The sequence below is a fragment of the Mesoplodon bidens genome (genome assembly GCF_964165515.1).
Source record: "Mesoplodon bidens genome assembly, chromosome: 19".
Lineage (NCBI taxonomy): Eukaryota > Metazoa > Chordata > Mammalia > Artiodactyla > Ziphiidae > Mesoplodon > Mesoplodon bidens.
The window spans coordinates 18,504,489-18,518,155 of NC_138179.1; positions in this window are offsets into that span (position 1 = coordinate 18,504,489).

Sequence of the window (13,667 nt, forward strand, 5' to 3'; positions counted from 1 at the left end):
GGCTTTGCTGCCAACCGTGGAACACAGCGATGGCTCTCAGAATGCAGCAGCTGGGACCGTTGGTCAATGATGCCCCCTGCAGCTGGAGACTGGAGAGGCACATTCTTGTAGTCGCCATATAAACTCGCCCCAGTTTTGGTTGGTTACAATTTCCCCGTATTTGTGGATAGGGCCACCTTAGCACAGGGGGTGTAACCAACCAAAATCATCTGGAGAGGTTGTTGAAATGCAGATTTCAGGCACCATTTCAGAGGTTAGAATTCGATTGGGCTGGGTGGGTCCCAGGAATCTGCTTTTTTTTTTTTTTTTTTTGTACGCGGGCCTCTCACTGCTGTGGCCTCTCCCGTTGCGGAGCACAGGCTCCGGACGCGCAGGCTCAGCGGCTGTGGCTCACACGCCCAGCCGCTCCGCGGCACGTGGGATCTTCCCGGACCGGGGCACGAACCCGTGTCCCCTGCATCGGCAGGCGGACTCTCAACCACTGCGCCACCAGGGAAGCCCCCCATCGGGTCCTTTTTGTCACGGAGTTTTGTCTCTCTCTGAAAAAGGCAGATGGCCATCAGGAATTTCGCCCCCCAGCGTGCTGCGTCTGTTTGAAGAAGCAGCCTGGCTCTCCAGCACTTCACCGCCTAGAGACCGTCTCTGACCGAACGGTAGGTCAGAGTTTCCTGTTTTTCTCCTCAGAGAGCTCTCTTTCTCCGTGTGAGCCGAGCGCCAGCCTTCGGGCATTTCTCCTCAGAGTGTGTGGTTTCTGTCTGAGTTGGAGACCCCGCTCCCAGGCACTTCTCATCTCAGAGCCCTTTCTCTGTCAGGAAAAGCGAACTGCTTACCCTGAATTTCTTTCTCCTCACAGGGCGCTGTGTCCGACTGAATCGAGGTCAGAGTCCACGCCATTCTTTCCCCAGCGCCCGCTGGTTTTGTCTGAGGTGGAGCCCACATACTTGCATTTCTTTCCCTCCGGCGCTGTCTCTGTCGGAGGCGGAGTCCTCACCACTCAGGCTCTCTATCTCCTCATAGAGCTCGGTCTCTCTGGTCAAAGCGGAGGGTCGACTTCCCGCCATTTCTTTGCATGGGACAGTGTCTCTGAGTTGGAGGAGGCGGCCAGCGCTTTGCCCTTTCTCCTCCTGGCCAGCTGTCTCTCTGGAAAAGAGCGCCTGCTGGCCACCCAGCGTTTCTCCTCATAGGGGGTTGTCTCGCTGTCTGACAGAGGGAGCCGGCCGTCCAGCATTTCTCTTCATAGAGCGCTGCCTCTGTCTTAAAAGGAGGGCCCACACTCAGGCCTATCACCTCACAGGGCACTGTTTCTCTTTCTGAAATAGAAGGCTGGCGTTTGTCATTTCTCCTCATTGTGCTCTGTAAAGCAACAATACTCCAATAAAAATTAAAAAATAAAAAAATAATAAACATTAAAAAGTGGGTCCACCCTTCAGCACTGCTCCTCATAGAGCTCTGTCACTGTGGAGGCCAAGAAGGCCCGGGCATCCGGCATAATCTCCTCAGGAAGCTCTCTCCCTCTCTCTTTAAAGTGGAGTGCCGGCCACCCGGCATTTTTCCTCATAGTGCGCTGTGTTTATTTCTAGGTGCTGGGCTGTCCATGGGGTATTTCTGTTCCTGGAGGTCTTTCTGGTCCTGCGCGTGCTTGTTAAGCTCTCAGGCCTCATTAGCAAACCCTCGGAGCGTAGGCGCATGCGTCGGCTCCAGGTGTGGCTCCCGCAGGACCTGGCGCAGGCGCAGAGCACGCACGGCGGTCCGGCTGTGCTCGTCGCGTCCGAGGAGCAGTTCGAGGTGTTCACGCTGCCCAAGATGAGCGCCAAGACCAAGTTCAAGCTGACGGCCCACGAGTACTGCTGCGTGCGCAAGGTGGCCCTGGCCACGTTTGCCAGCGTGGCCTGCGACGACTACGCCGAGGCCTGCCTGGCCTGCCTCGCCAACCTGGGCGAAGTCGTAGTTTTCCCGGCACCGGACGCTTGCAGCGCACACGGCTTCTCCAGTGCCCGGGGCCTGCGGTGCGCGACGGCCAGCAGCACCCAGTGGCCAGTGGCTTCTCCCAGCGACAGCCTCTTCTTGCACCTGCTGGTTCGTCCCCTCCAGAGTTCGCCGTGAAGTCTGAAACTGGCACCCTCTACGTGGAGGGCAAGGAGAGACCGAAGAAAGAGGCAGACCACTCCGGATTGGTAGGTGCGGGTTTAATAAGCAAGGGAACTTACTCCCGAGATTTATCTTGGGTGGCCGCGAGAGAAGTAGATCTCTGCACCTGCCTGGCGGAACCTTAAAAGTGTATACAGAGGTCCTAACTCGGTTCAGTCATGTACAGCCAGACCTCTCAGCTACACATTACTATCTCAAGGCTGTGTACCTGAGGCAGCTTCTAGCAGGGAAGGCAGCTGGAGCGGAGGGTGAGGAACCTCAGATTTCCTGGGTCCAGCTCTTGGGTCTGCCAGTGGTTAGGTCCCCTCGGTGGCCTCCTCCATCTCCCACCTCCTGCCTCCCCCAGTGCCAGGTGGTTTATAGCCTTGTGCCTCCAGTGAAACACTTCCCTGAGAACAGAGGGTGGGTTTCCAGCAAGTTCTGCTGGTGTGGGACCATGGTGACTCCTTTTCTTCTTCCATCGAGTGACCCAAGGCCAACAGGCTGTGGGTCTCAGGCCTAGGGGGAGACCCCTCCTCAGGCACTAGGTCTCAACCCCAGGGGTGGTGGCTGCTCCTTACTTCTGCTATTCCTGTATTCTTCAGCGTTCTCTTCACTTCCCAGCAGTCAATCCCTCATTACTCCAACCCCCTGTTATAGTTAATAATTCTTTTTGTTAAACTTTCCTTATTCAGGCTACAGTGTGGTTTCTCTCTCCTGATTGGACCCAGATGGATAGACCAGGTTTCTTATTTTCTCTGCTAAAAACCTTTCCATAGGACACAAGCCCACATCACTCTCATGTAAGAGTCAGTCCAGGGCCAGTATTTAGTTCTATTCAGAGTCCCATGAGGGAGAATCTGATTGGCCCAAGAAGGTCAGGTGATAACCTCCTAGTCCAATCAACTAAAGCCAGGGGATTGGGGCATGTGGCCACCACAAAGAGCAGTTAAAGGGGCGTTGGGACCAGGGCAGTTTCCCAGCAAGTGTCTACTACAGAACCCTGTTTATTAAAGATAAATGAGTGTATGGAAACCTGGGACATGCTGATAACCTAAGAATACCTGGCCATTTAATGAATGTGGAAAAATTAATAATGATGCTGGAGAAATATTGATACTGTACATGTTCTTACTGACCTTTTTCCTACTGACTTTAAAAAACAGCTTTATTAAGGTATAATTGACAAATAAAAATTGTAGTATATATTTAAGGTATACAACTCAATGTTTTAATATATGTGTATATTGTGAAGTGATCACCACAGTCAAGCTAATTACCATTTTTGTGACCTCACATAGTTACCATTTCCTCCTCCGCCCCCTCCTCTTCCTCCTTCTCCCCCTGCTCTGCCACCACCTCCTCCTTCTCTTCCTTCTTCTTTCTCTCCTTCTTCTTCTTGGTGAGAATACTTAGGATCCACCCTTAGCAAATTTCAAATACACAGTACAGCACTGTTAACTATATTACTATACTGTACCTTAGATCTCCAGAAGTTATTCAAGCTTCATACCATTTGACAAATATCACCTCATTCACTAACCTTCTCCCTACCATCTGGCAACCACCATTATATCTCTGCTTCTATGAGTTTGAATATTTTATTTTATTGAAGTATAGTTGATTTACAATATTTTATTAGTTTCAGGTATACAACATAGTGATTCGATATTTTTGTAGACTATACTCCATATAAAGTTATTATAAAATATTGGCTATATTCCCTGTGCTGTGCAATATATCCTTGTAGCTGATTTATTTTGTACATAGTAGTTTATGCCATTTAATCCCCTACCCCTTCCCTCTCCCCACGGGTAACTACTAGTTTGTTCTCTATATCTGTGAGTGTGCTGCTTCTTGTTTCATTCATTCATTTGTTTTATTTTTTTTAGATTCTACATATAAGTGAAAACATACAGTATTTGTCTTTCTTTGACTTATTCCACTAAGTGTAATACCTTGCAGGTCCATCTATGTTGTTGCAAATGACAAAATTTCATTCTTTTTTATGGCTGAGTAATATTCCATCGTATATATGTGAATATATATCTATCTATCTCACATCTTCTTTATCTATTGATCTGTTGATAAACACTTAAGTTGCTTCCATATCTTGGCTATTGTACATAATGCTGCTATGAACATTGGGGTACATGTATCTTTTTGAATTAGTGTTTTTTTTTCCTTGGATATACATCCAGGCGTGGAATTGTTGGATCATATGTTAGTTCTATTTTTAGTTTTTCAGGGAAACTCCATAGTCTTTTCCATAATGGCTGCACCAATTTACATTCCGACCAACAGTGTGCTAGGGTTTGCTTTTCTCCACATCCTCACCAGCATTTGTTATTTGTAATCTTTTTGATGATAGCCATTCTGAGAGGTGTGAGGTGATATCTCATTGTGGTTTTTATTTGCATTTCTCTGATAATTAGTGATGTTGAGCATCTTTTCATGTGCCTGTTGGCTATCTTCTTTGGAAAAATGTCTATTCAGGTCTTCTGCCCATTTTTTAAATGGGTTTTTTTTTAAATTGAGTTGTATGAACTGTGTATATATTTTGGATATTAACCTCTTATCAGTCATATGATTTGCATATATTTTCTCCCATTCAGTAGGTTGTCTTTTCATTTTGTCACTGGCTTCCTTTGCTGTGCAAAAGCTTTTAAGTTTAATTAGGTCCCATTTGTTTATTTTTGCTTTTGTTTCCTTTGCCTTAGGAGACAGATCCAAAAAAAATATTGCTGTGATTTATGTCAAAGAGTGTTCTGCCTATGTTTTCTTCTAGGAGTTTTATGGTTTCCGGTCTTACATTTATGTCTTTAATCCGTTTTGAGTTTATTTTTGTATTAGTTGTGAGGAAATGTTTTAATTTCATTCTTTTACATGAATTTGACTATTTTAGATTCCACATACAAGTGAGATCATGCAGTATTTGTTTTTCTGTGTCTGGCTTATTTCCGTTAGTATAATTTCTTCCAGATTCATCCATGTTGTTGCAAATGGCAGGATTTCCTTCTTTTTTCAAAAGCCTTAATAATATTGCATTATATATATATACCACATTCTCTTTATCCATTCATCTGTTGATGGACATTTATTGTGAGTAATGCTGTAGTAAACATGGGAGTGCAGACATCTCTTCAATATTCCGATTTCAGTTCCTCTGGTGATATACCCAGAAATGAGATTGCTGGATCATATAGCAGTTCTATTTTTAATTTTTAAGGAAATTTCATACCGTTTTCCATAATGGCTGTATCAGTTTATATTTCCAACAACTGTGGATAAAATTGGACCCTTATTTCACACCACATAAAAAATCAACTCAAAATGGATTAGACTTAAATGTAACACCTGAAACCTTAAAAGCTAATCTAAGAAAACACAGGGAAAAGGCAACAATTATTTTGGATATGACAGTAAAAGCATAGGCAACAGAAGCAAACAAGTGGGATTACATCAAACTAAAAAGCTGCACAGCCAAGGAAACAATCAACACAGCAAACAGGGAACCTGTTGAATGGGTTTTGTAAGCCATATACCTGATATGATGTAATGTCCAAAATGTATAAGGAATTTATACAACTTAATAGCAAAAACCCAAATAGCCCAATTACAAAATGGGCGAAGGGACCTGAATAAACATTTCTCAGATGAATAGTTACAAATGGCCGATAGGTACAAGAAAAAGTGCTCAACATGACTAATCATCAGGGAAATGCAAATCAAAACCACGGTGACTTGGCACCTCGCACCTATTAGGATGGCTCTTATCATAAAGCAAAAGATTACAGGTGTTGGCAGGAATGTGGAGAAAGGGGAACCCTCCCACTGACTTCTAATAATACTACTCTACCCCATTATTTAAATGGTTGCATAGTATTCCATTTTATGTATGTTTGAGTGATTATTTAACCAGTCTTTTGCAACTGCAAGCAGTGCTACAAAGAATATTCTTCTACATACAGGCAAGTATAGCTACAGGATAAATGCCTGAAGTATTATTGTAACAAGGGGAATGTGCATTTTGCATTTAAAAAAAAAATTTAATTAATTTATTTATTTATTTTTAGTTGTGTTGGGTCTTCGTTGCTGCACGCAGGCTTTCTCTAGTTGCGGCGAGTGGGGGCTACTCTTCGTTGCGGTGCGTGGGCTTCTCATTGCAGTGGCTTCTCTCATTGTGGAGCACGGGCTCTAGGCGCGCGGGCTTCAGTAGCTGCAGCACGTGGGCTCAGTAGTTGTGGCTCACGGGCTCTAGAGCACAGGCTCAGTAGTTGTGGCACACGAGCTTAGTTGCTCCGCGGCATGTGGGATCTTCCCGGGCCAGGGATCGAACCCGTGTCCCCTGCATTGGCAGGCAGATTCTCAACCACTGGGCCACCGGGGAAGCCCTGCATTTTGCATTTTAATCGGTTCTGCCAAGCTGCCCTTCTCACAGCCTACGTTAATTTACCACTCTACAAGAATGTATGAAACTACCTTATTTCCCTCACTGTCAATAAACTTTTATACTTTTGCCTTTCTGATAGGTGAGCTATAATATTACATTATAGTTTTAATTTACATTTTTCAAAACTCATGAGTGTGACTGAGCATCTTCCCTATGTTTAAAAGGTATTTGCATTTCTTTTCCTGTGAATTGTTAACGCCCTTTGTCATTTTCTCTTGGGTTGTTGGTCTTTTTCATTCTGGTTTGATTTTTTAATATTAAGGAAATTAGTCCTTTGGCATTCATGTTGGCAGTGTTCCTTCAGTTTGTTCTCATTTTTTGGCTCCTTTTATGCTGTGCAAAGTTAAAATTTTTTAAGTTTAGTCAAATTTATCAGTTCTGTCAGCTAGGAATATATTCAGGTACAGGAGATAAAAAGCCAACTAACAATGGCTTGAAAAGATGGGAGAATATTTGTTACATGTGACATGCAGGGAAAAATTGGGGCATCAGTGGAAAACTGCATTGTCTAGAACACAATGGGTTATCTGATTCTGATTCTATCGGATTTATTTTACAACTTTGTAAGTTTTAGATAACTGATAGCAAAACAAAATAATTCTAGTCTATAGACATACAAATGAATTATGCCCAGTAGAGGGATAACTCTCCTCTACTGTCCCCCTCAATGGAAAAACCAGTTTGTTTGTACATTTCAATATTCCTCATCTAAATATGTATCTGTTCTTTGGACTGTAACACCTTGGCAGTGTTAAAATCTTTAACACAAGTTCATTTTTATAATATATGAGAGCCACGATTTTACCTTACTTTGAAAATTATCTTTTAACAAATACAAAGTCTGAAGGTAGGCAGTTTAGGGGCTCAGTGATGCCATCAGGGAACCAGGGTTTCACCATTTTTTCTGCCTCACTATTGTTTTTTAAAAAATTAATTAATTTTATTTTTGGCTGCGTTGGGTCTTCGTTGCTGCGCGCAGGCTTTCTCTAGTTGCAGAGAGCAGGGGCTACTTTTTGTTGTGGTGCGCAGGCTTCTCGTTGCGGTGGCTTCTCTTGTGGAGCACAGGCTCTAGGCACGTGGGCTTCAATAGTTGTGGCTCACAGGCTCAGTAGTTGTGGTGCACAGGCTTAGTTGCTCCACGGCATGTGGGATCTTCCCCGACCAGGGATCGAACCCATCTCCCCTGCATTGGCAGGCAGATTCTTAACCACTGTGCCACCAGGGAAGTCCCGGCAATCACTTTTAACTCCTTAAGCACTTAACCCCCCTGGTTGTTCCTGCCATATAGTTCGATGATATGCTTATATTGATATTTATTGATCAATTTTAGTATATTTAGTGTCTTTCTCTAAGGACAGATGGAATTAGTTCTCTTAACCCTCCTTCCCTCTTTCATCAGTATTTTCAGTTATGTGAGCAATCAAGGTATACTAGTCATTATAATGATATAAATTTTGCTCACTATAAAGTAGAATTTCATTTTCTTTCTTATACAGCTTTATGTTTTTCCCCAGAGAGAATAGTTACCTCAGTTGTAACTTATCTACTTTCTCATATACAGTCTCATTGCTTTCTTGAAGTCCTATTGAGTTTACTTTTTTCCTGGCAAAAAGCTTTGTCTTTTTGCTCCAGTTTGTCCTGGTTGCTTTCTAGGTTTACCTGTACAACCATTATACTGGGATTTCTGTTTTGCTGCTCTCCTGGGTTAAACCTGTGCTTTTCTGGATCCCATGAACTTCTTGTTCTCGATTTAACCCTTGATTTTGCTGGGGCTGGTACCTCCAGGAGCTTCTTAAGAAAGAATGGAGACAACCTTTTTGAGTCCTTTCATATCTGAAAATGTCTCTATTCTGCCTGTACACTAGATTACCATTTTGACTGGAAATTCTGGATTGTAAATATTTATTTCCACAGAAATTTGAAGGCATTACTCCACTGTCTTCTAGCAATCAGAATAACCATTCTGATTCTTGAGCTTTTACAGTTGATTATATTTCTTTTCTTGAAGAGTTTATGATCTTCATATACAATTGATGTGAAGTTTCTTTTTTTTTTGGTTGCGCCATGTGGCACGTGGGAACTTAGTTCCCCGACTAGGGATCGAACCTGTACCCCCTGCATTGGGATCACGGAGTCTTATCCACTGCGCCAGCAGGGAAGTCCCCTACACTATCCTCTTATTGTTTTTAATAGTTTCAATTGACTCTCTTTATGTTTCCAAGTATACATTTATCTCCATATAACAAAAATTTTGTCTCCCCTTTTCTGGTGAATGGGATCTTCTTTTCCTCCACAACATGTTTTAAGTCTTTGACGCTAGAATATAGGAAAGCCATAGCCTTCTTTCATTTCTTTTCCTCTTTCTTTCTGTATACCCATACATAACACATTCTCCACACAAATATATCTTTCTTCCAAATACCTTACTGAATTCTTTAGTTTTTAGTGGATTTTTCAGGTTTTTCAGCTATAAATCATTTTACCTGACATACTGATAGTTTCTTTCTTACTTTTTTCTTTCCAGTTAACTGCCCTGCCCCCTCTAAAGTCTTATAGCTTGGTCAGGCTCTCCAGAACTTCAAATGAAATTGATGAGACTAGGGGTATTAATATCCGTCTCGACTTTAACAGGAATTCTTCTGGTGTATCACACAGTTTGAGATTCATTGTGGTCTTCCGAGTCTTTATTAAGGTTTCTTTGAATACCTAGTTTACTGAGAATTTTTTTGTTTTTAAACTCAGTAATCGATGTTAAATTGATCAGTGCCTTTGTTCGTTTAACGATCTGACTGTTGTCATTGCGCATTGTTTAAAAAAATGTAATCCTGGACTTAATCTGCTCGTATTTTATTTAGAAACTGCATCAAACGTCTTCACAAAGGAGAGAGCCCGGGCAGTGGGAGCGGGCGCCTGGTGCTCATGGGAAAGAATTACTTAGTTTTAAGGAAGGATAAGAGGGTCCGGGACTGTTTGCTCCCCAGTGGACCGGGAGGGTCAACAGGGACATCCTTTCTTCTGAGCTTGGGGAACAAACACTACGAAGGTTGGAAGCAGATTTTAAGTTTCTAATAATGACGCTGAGATCTCTGCCACACCGCCACTGGATGGCGCGCGCAACCAGCGGAACCAGCGGGCGTCGCTCCGCGGCGTTTGGGGAAGGATAATTAGAGCGCTTCTCCAAGCTTTTCATTAGCAGTTCTGCAGGAGTCCCGCCTTTCCGGTCTCCTCACTGGCTGTCGGCCCTGGACGGGTGTGCGTCTTTGGTCAGCCCCTCCTGGGGTCTTGAAAGGGGTGAAGGACCGACCGAGAGGTCCGGATTTACAAGGACCAATCAACCAGGGCCTCCCGTTGGTCAATCAAACAGGAGGCCCTCCCCCCCAAGACTTCCCATTGGCTTCTGCCCCGCGTCTGTCGCTTTGGCTTTGGAGTGGCTGAGGTTTTCCTTAGCACTTTAGCCGGGCTTCCTTGGCCGAGCTGATGCACTTCGGATGGATTTTATCCTTCTTTGGTGCTGTTTGCCTTAGACCCGCGGCACACAGGGCTGGACGACCTTCGGGAGACAGCTGGAACTGGGGCGGAGTTAGGGGGCTCATCAGTGCCTCCCTCAGTAGAAAACGGCTGGAGCGGGGGTGGGGGGGAGCGATGTCTTTCCTATGGGCTAGAGATCTGGAGTATGGGGTAGAGTCCTGAATGGGGAAGGAGATCATTGTGGGCAGCTCCTACCCTTTCCTGCCAGAGCTGGGAAGGCGTGTTCCTTCACTTGTGTCTATCCCTAATAAACACCTTACATTCCAAACTCCATCTCAGCAGCTGCTTCTGGAGAACGCAACCTGTGACATTGCCTTGATGGCATCATCGCTCACCACTCCGTTTCAAACTGCCTAAAACTCTTTGCATATACCGGTGCTTTTATTCATACCATTCCCTTTGCCTCAGTTTTCCCTCTTACTTTCTTCTTTTATCAGCATAACTCCTTTTTCCTGTCTTTCCAGACCCAGCTCAGGGGATATCTCCTTGGCTTCTGTCCCTTGGTTTGGTTTGCCTCTCTATGCTCTCCCACCTCCCTGTGTTTACAGGATACTACTTACCTGGTGGGTGCAGTATGAGGTGTGTCTTGCACCCAGAAGTGATGGACTCTAGAGCAAGAAGGGACCCAGGACTGCCTGATAGGGTGATTGTGGTTCTGCAATGGGAGCAGCAATAGTGTAACTCCTTTGGGTCAGGGAGCAGTGAGGGGGCTATTTGCCTGCAGGTGGGAGGGACAAAGTATGGAAGGTCAGGTTGGAGACAGAGAAGTACCCTGAGTTGCTAGTGAAATCTGGGGAAAACAAGGAACACTCATACCCAGAGGAACCAGCTGCTGCAGTCCCTTATCCTGGTAAAAATTCTTATTTAGACCCAACTCTTACCGAAAACAGTGCAGAATGCAGGCCTCCATTTTAACTTCACCCTCACCCAAAGACAAAGGATAGTTAAATAGGGAATCTCAGCTACAAACAGAAGTGCATACATCAGGAATCACCAGCTATTTCAAAAACATAAAATCATGAAAGTGTGATGATGAATAGAGAACTAAACAAAAGGAAGAACTTACACCCAAGGAAATAGACCAAACTGAGCAAGAACAAGACCTCCAGATAATTATGAGAGTATCTTCAGAGAAATATCACAGGGTAGCAATCCATGAAACAAGGACAGTTGTGTAAAAGAACCAGTTGGAGTTCTTGCAAATGAAAAATGTAATTGTTAAAATTTAAAAATTGAATAAATGTTCCAAGTCGCAGAATGTTCAGAACTAACATCTGAAGTAAGGTGAAAGGTCAGCCTGATGATTTTTCCTAAGTCATGGCACATAGGGATAAGGAGATGTGAAATATGAAAGGTTTGAGGGCAGGGAGTTCTCTTCCAGCTATGACTTTGGGTCAGAGGATGGAAACTTCCCAGGTTCCATTCAGCTCTTTTATTTTTCATGCACAGGAAGTCCAGTTCTACATCCCACTGAGATGAGTCCTCTGACTTCAACTCCTGGCTTGATGGGAGGTAAAATCCAAACCCCTCAGCTTCCCAGTAGTCCCAGAGGCCACCAGTTCAACTCCTTACTGCTAAGGGTTCACTTTCCACCTCTGGTATCTGATCGTTTTTCCTTCTAGTCTTTCAAAAGACTATTTTTAAATTAAAAATATATCATCTAGATCTTCTGTGTGTTTAGAGAGAAAATACATGTGTTTCCCACAGTTTGATCAAACCCAATGGCAAATCATACTTTCAGATCATTTAAAAATTAAAAAAATTAATTAGGAATAATTTCAAGCATACACTACAACATGGGGAATAATTTTAGATGCATAGGTACTCTCTACAAAAATTAAATTACATTATTTTCTTACCTTATTGTGTCACTTCTCTCTCAAAAAAAATTTAAAATGTTATAAATACCACTAAAGCACCATTCCAATTCCTTTCTCAAAGGAACCATTTTCCTGAATTTGATGTGAATCATTTTCATGTATGTTTGTATTTTAGGACAACATATCTCAAACTTTTGGTTTCAGGATACATTTACATTCTTAAAATTTTGAAGACCCCCAAGAGCTTTGGTTTTTGTGATTTGTAAACGTATTTATTTATTAATTAAATAAAAACCCAATAATGTGCCTTTTATATGTTATCATAAGAAGGGTTTTATTATTATTATCATTATTATTATATATTTTTGCGGTATGTGGGCCTCTCACTGTTGTGGCCTCTCCCGTTGCGGAGCACAGGCTCTGGACGCGCAGGCTCAACGGCCATGGCTCACGGGCCCAGCCGCTCCACGGCATGTGGGATCTTCCCAGACAGGGGCACGAACCCGTGTCCCCTGCAACAGCAGGCGGATTCTCAACCACTGCGCCACCAGGGAAGCCCTATTATTATTTTTATCTTTATTGGAGTATGATTGCTTCACAATACTGCGTTAGTTTCTGTTGTACAACAAAGTGAACCAGCCATATGCATACATATATCTCCATATCCCCTTCCTCTTGAGCCTCCCTCCCACCCTCCCTATCCCACCTCTCTAGGTCATTGCAAAGCACCGAGGTGATCTCCCTGTGCTATTCTGCTGCTTCCCACTAGCTAACTATTTTACATTCGGTAGTGTATATATGTCGATGCTATTCTCACTTCGCCACAGCTTCCCCCTCCTGCCTCAACCGTGTCCTCAAATCCATTCTCTATGTCTACGTCTTTATTCCCACCCTGCCACTAGGTTCATCAGTTCCATTTTTTTTTAAGATTCCATAGATATACGTTAGCATATGGTATTTGTTTTTCTCTTTCTGACTTACTTCACTCTGTATGACAGACTCTAGGTCCATCCACCTCACTACAAATAACTCAATTTCGTTTCTTTTTATGGCTGAGTAATATTCCATTGTATATATGTGCCACATGTTCTTTATCCATTCATCTGTCAATGGATATTTAGGTTGCTTCCATGTCCTGGCTATTGTAAATAGTGCTGCAATGAACATTGTGGTACATGACTCTTTTTGAATTATGGTTTTCTCAGGGTATATGCCCAGTAGTGGGATTGCTGGGTCGTATGATAATTCTATTTTTAGTTTTTTAAGTAACCTCCATACTGTTCTCCATAGTGGCTGTAGCAATTTATATTCCCACCAACACTGCAAGAGGGTTCCCTTTTCTCCACACCCTCTCCAGCATTTATTGTTTCTAGATTTTTTGATGACGGCCATTCTGACTGGTGTGAGGTGATACCTCATTGTAGTTTTGATTTGCATTTCTCTAATGATTAATGATGTTGAGCATTCTTTCATGCATTTGCTGGCAATGTGTATATCTTCTTTGGAGAAATGTCTATTTAGGTCTTCTGCCCATTTTTGGATTGGGTGGTTTTTTTGATATTGAGCTGCATGAGCTGCTTGTAAATTTTGGAGATTAATCCTTTGTCAGTTGCTTCATTTGCATATATTTTCTCCCATTCTGAGGGTTGTCTTTTCGTCTTGTTTATGGTTTCCTTCAATCATTCTTAAAGTCCAAAAAAGCATTAATCATTTTTAAGACTGCTAAATTTGCTTGCATT